At 50.2% G+C, this 5146-nt stretch overlaps 1 long non-coding RNA gene across 1 annotated transcript; it reads right to left on the reverse strand.

The window, feature by feature from the left end:
- Window positions 1-754: 754 nt before the first annotated feature.
- LOC147918065 (uncharacterized) lies at window positions 755-2732 on the reverse strand. Its single transcript, XR_015549151.1, has 3 exons — window positions 2159-2732; window positions 1776-1862; window positions 755-1293 (listed from the first exon to the last, which is right to left on the reverse strand). It is a non-coding gene; the product is annotated as an uncharacterized LOC147918065 (long non-coding RNA).
- Window positions 2733-5146: the final 2414 nt, after the last annotated feature.

Raw genomic sequence — 5146 nt, forward strand, 5'->3', positions numbered from 1 at the left:
GGAGAATAAACAAAACCCACAGCTAAATGGCCCTTAAAGGAACGCTGGGAATTTTGGAAAGAAAAAAAGCCTTACCGAATAACGGTTGGAACTAGCCCTGTGGGTCCTATGGTGACAAGCACCATCCAAACACCCCGAGCGATGGAGTAACTTGCATTTGAAATAGTTGGTGCAGAAATAACCACTTCTCCCTCTCCTTTTGTTTGTTTGTATTTAAAACAAATGAATAAAATCCAGATGAATTGGTGTGTTTGCTTTGTTTGTTTGTTTCCTTAAAGAGAACATATTTGCTCATTAGGAAAGCTAGACAGCCAGCTCCAGAAACAAAAGCCCCGAGTCCAGGTCTCTTTTGCCAAGGACACGTCCCCCCAACATTCCCCAGCTCAAGCATCTGAGTACCGTTGGGAAGGAAAAGGGACATCCCTAGAGGAGAGCGGAGGTCAGACGTGCCTCTCCCAGGCTGCTGGCTCCGGACACCGGGGCAGGGCTCTGTGCAGCTGGGACTTTCCACTGCAGTCATTGAGAAGCCACCAACGCCACCCTCTCACAGGGCAGCCTCTACTCGCAATCTACAAACAGAAGGGGGGCCGGCTCCTGGGTGTTTTTTGCAACAATTCCTACCATGTAATTAAATTGCTAAGCATATACACACATACATATATATATATACACACACACACACACACACGCACATACATACACACACTTAGAAATACATATTATATATACAGCTCTACATATAAATACACACACAGAAGGAATGTATAGCTTTTAATTGGGTTGTCTTTTAAAAATAATTAAGCCTGTTTTAATGAAATTCTGTTTAAGGCTGCCGGCAAGCGAAGGAGCCATCCTTCGCAGAGCATTAATAAATCGAGCCATTCACACTGGAGGATGGCTAGCTGTATCAGTCGCCTTCATACATAGCATTTATTAATAAACAATCTCAGATCTCTGCCATGAGCCAAGGACCACAGGGTCAGGAGTACTGAGGCGAGGGCAGCAGGCCAGGTCTCTCCTGTTCACTGTCACAGACAGTACCCAGAGCTGCAGTGGGGTCCAGGGTCCCGAGCTGGAAGCAGGGTTTGCCTGCTCTCAGAAAGGATCACAGCAGGAATTTAAGTTCTGCCAATGGAATGACAAAGCGACCAGGTGCAGGGCTGGTGAGACCTTCGGAGCTCCCTGTAGCATCCAGGCACACGCTGGACCAGGACTGAGAAGGAGAGGGACTGTGATCTGTTCTCCCTCTCTGTGGCCCAGCTTCCTCATCCACAGAGTGAAAGCAGATAACGCCTTGTCAACCCCATAATATCAACGAGATAAAACAGAGAGAGGATTATTCAAATGAGAGGTGGTGACAGCGTTCACAATTTAAACTTTTAAAACAAGAGGTGTACACCTTAAACTAATACAACGTTATATGTCAACTATATCTCAATAAAACGGGGAGAAAAAGAGGGTAGTCATTCTCTAACAGCACACGGACGATCTCTGCAGGACAAAACCAGGAATTCAGACAGGACTTTTCTTTATGTTTTTCGCAGCAAAAAGAATGTCTGGTTTGGTTTTTAGTCAAAGGGATGGTCTCATATTGAGAAATCTTTACAAACTATACTGATTTTCACCAAAAGCAAAGAGATAGACTTGCTGCCATGTGTAGGTCTGTTCCACTGAGATTTACAGCAATATTTGGCATCCCAGGACATTTCTGAAAAGGCTGGGGCCAGTGGGAAACCCCCAGGTACATAGGAGAAAGCTGACCTGCCCCTCCTTACCATTTATCCCCGGTGGCTTGGCCCATCATGCATCCCTCTTCAAGAGTCCTAGGAGAAGAAAATAAGCCAGCCACCCTCTCTTCCTTTCTGCCGAGGAAAGGAAAAGACATTGTAGCCCACAAAATGAAACACTATTAACTCAGGGGAAGTTTCTCCTAATCCCAAACATAGGGAGAAAAGCAGGTGCTTTGGATGTCTGTAAAATCAGTTTGCTGCAAGACTGGGGCAGTAGCTTAAATTTGATGGTGCTGACAGCTATCATGTATTAGCCTGTGTTATCTGCCACAAGGGCACTTCACATACTTAATAGTTCCTGTGAGGTAGTAGTAGTATTCCCACTTTACAGAACAGGAAACTGAGGCTCAAGAAGTTAAGCCACTTACCCACAGTCCCAGAGCTCTCAGATGGCAGAGGCAGGATTCAGATACCAAGAGGCCTGCAAAAGCCGGGCCCTGGTTCTTGCAACCCTTCCTGGTCCTCCCTCTCCTTTTTCTTCTGCCAACTCTTCACGCTCTGTCTAGCGTCTCTTTGGCCTCACAGCTGAGGCTAACGTGCTGTAGCTGAAATTTCCATCAACTTCCCAGGCCTGCGCTCCTGCGACATTGCACTTACTGGTAGGAAGGCAACTTCTGGGGCAGAAAAAGAAACTGCCCTTATTCTCAAATCACTTCCAGATCTGACGACCGCGGTAAACAGGAAAGGAACACCTGAAGTTTGCTTTATGCACTAAGAAGGAAGGAAAGGGACCCAACTTGGCTTAATTCCTGAGTCTCCCGAATCAGAAAGTGGAAGGAAGCCTGGGGTGGGAAGGAAGCCTGGGGTGGGGAGGAACCCCGGCTCCGGCCTAATCAGTGCCTGCGGGGTCAAGCCCGTGAGGAGTCCTTGGAGAAAGGAGCGGCGAATTCTGGAAAGACGGGGAGCAGGGCCCGAGGACCCCGGGGGGCCAAGAAGCCATTTGTCCGGATGGGCAGAGGAAACGGCCGAGGTGTAAATGGTGACGCCGACGTGAGGAGACAGCAATTGACTTTGAAGTGGGGAAGCTTTACTGCGATGTGAGAGGCAACTGGGAATCTCCGCCGGACCCTGAGGAGCGAAGTGACCTGGCCGACCAGCGGCGGGCCCGGGGCTGCGGACCGCCTCTCTGCGCCCTGCCCACGCGCCCGGCCCGGCTCCCCACCCCCGCCTCCAGGGGGCGCTCGGGGCGCAGGGTCGGAGGAAACGCGGGTCAGGGGCGCGCCGGGCTGAAGAGCATCGGGACCCCTTCCCTCCCGCTACAGTCCCCACGGCCACCTCTCTCAGCCAACCCGAGGCGCCCATCATGCAAGAATTTGCATCACGTCTGCAGCCTTTTAAAAATAGAAAGACAGGGAGGTATATTTAGCACCCCAAACGCTGTAACAGTGCGGCTCAAAGCAAATGAATCATTAATAACGCAGGGGAGGGGGCGGGGGGCAGAGACTGATGAGGAACAAACACGCTTAGCCCTTTGGTGTTTAAAATGCTGAATTGGAGCATCTTAACACCAAATGGGGCACGACTCCCATCGCCGGGAAGGACAACGCCGGACCTTCCCCGGGAGCGGAGCAGGAGCCCTGCTTTTGACGGGAGGGCAGGGTGGCGAGAGGTGCCCAGCCAGAACCCTGACCCCAAGTCGAAAGCCCGAGAATTCCGCGGCGCAGAGACGAGTCCTCCCCGGCTACGACCGCGCCTCGGGCTGAGAGGATGTTCCTGTGGCGCCACCTAGTGTCCGAGACGTAGACAACGCCTTGGCGAGGGCTGCAAGGAGAGGCTCAGACCAATTCTGGGACCTCAGACTCTGGCCCCCACGTTGGAATGGGCTTATCCTGTGGACCAGTGACACCCTTCGACTGGGCAAAAAGCCTCCCAAAATCCCTGTTCCTGCTGCCACCAAACCTAAATAGAAAATTTGCCAGAATGAGTGGAATAAACGACACTCCCTTTCAATGAGACGTCCATGAGGTGATGTCTGGTTTTTCCAAAATACAATGGCAAGTAGATTATTAATTCATCCAGAAAAAATATTGATGCTGTCATCGTATAAACATGAATCCGGAGCAGAACCGAGCCTCAGGCCATCTGCAGGGGCCGCATCTGAGAAACACTGAGCTAAAACTTTGGATGGGACAAAAAAAGAATCTGTTTTTATTTAATGGTAAATTGAAGACCTCCAGAGAAGAAGATTCTGCAGTGTGATGGAAAGAATAGAGATCTGGGAGCCAGGATACTAGGGTTCTGACGCTGACTCTGCCCCCAATTATCTCTGTGACCTTGACCAGGGACAAACAGTTTTTACCTCGCACAACAATGCCGTGAGGTCGGAATTATTACCTCCACATGACAGATGAGAGAAAAGGGGCTCCAGGAGGTTACTCAGGTCAGTGTCAAAGCCAAGCTTCAAACCCATGTCTGCCCAACTCTAAAAAGTACGTTCCTCTCCCAGGACACCCACTCCCTCTGTGCCTTGGCTTCCACGTCTGCAGCCTGAAGGGGCTGTGCCAAGTGGTCACTTGGTCCCTTCTAGATACAGCAAACTCTGATCTAAGGTCTCATTGGTCCCTTAAAACCCACTTTTAGTGCTCACAAACCCTGTGGTGATAACAAAAGGGCCTTTAAAAAGGATTTATCCACCTATAAAAATCATTGAATTTTATTTTCGGCTGTGGGCAAAAGAACAACAAAACAGACACCTTGGCACATCAAACCTTTAAAATTTAGGACAGTGCGGAACGAGGAGAAAATCCACATGGGGTGCAGAGTGACAATTTACGGATCCCCCCGACGGAAGCCAGACCTGCGGGGCACTGCTTATCACTCTAGCCACTGGCCTCCCAGGGGATAATTACCTTCTGATAATTGTTTAGACTTGATAAATACATGAAATCGGGCAGCCAACAGTTTATCTGGCTACCAGTTGAGATCTGGACAGAACTAGATTAAGGAGTCAGCCACATTTGCAATAACCTCAGAGATAAACCCATCCTATCTGAGGCAGTTTCTCTCCTCCTCAAGGGTCATGGTGCCCAGTAACTGCCACTTCAAAAGAAGGAAGGGAGAGACGCACCAAAGGGCTCCGAATTGGTCTTGAACCCTCTCTTCCTGCTAGCCTCCACAGGTCACCAGCTTGAGGGCAAGGGGCTGGTACTCAGCCCTTGTCTGGAGAGCCTGGGGAAATATGTTGGCACAGTGGGAACTGGGCAATTAGCCCCCAAAGCCAAGGTCACCTGACTCTGAGGTCAGTGTTTTCCTCGTGGGCTCTTCCTCCACCTCAGAGGGACAAGCCAAAGGAACTTCAGACCTCCCCAGCAAAGAGAACACCAGGAACTGCAGCTCAGATCTTGGACGCCCTGGGC

The sequence above is a fragment of the Ceratotherium simum genome, chromosome 2, assembly GCF_057802395.1.
Source record: "Ceratotherium simum simum isolate JZ-2026a chromosome 2, ASM5780239v1, whole genome shotgun sequence".
Lineage (NCBI taxonomy): Eukaryota > Metazoa > Chordata > Mammalia > Perissodactyla > Rhinocerotidae > Ceratotherium > Ceratotherium simum.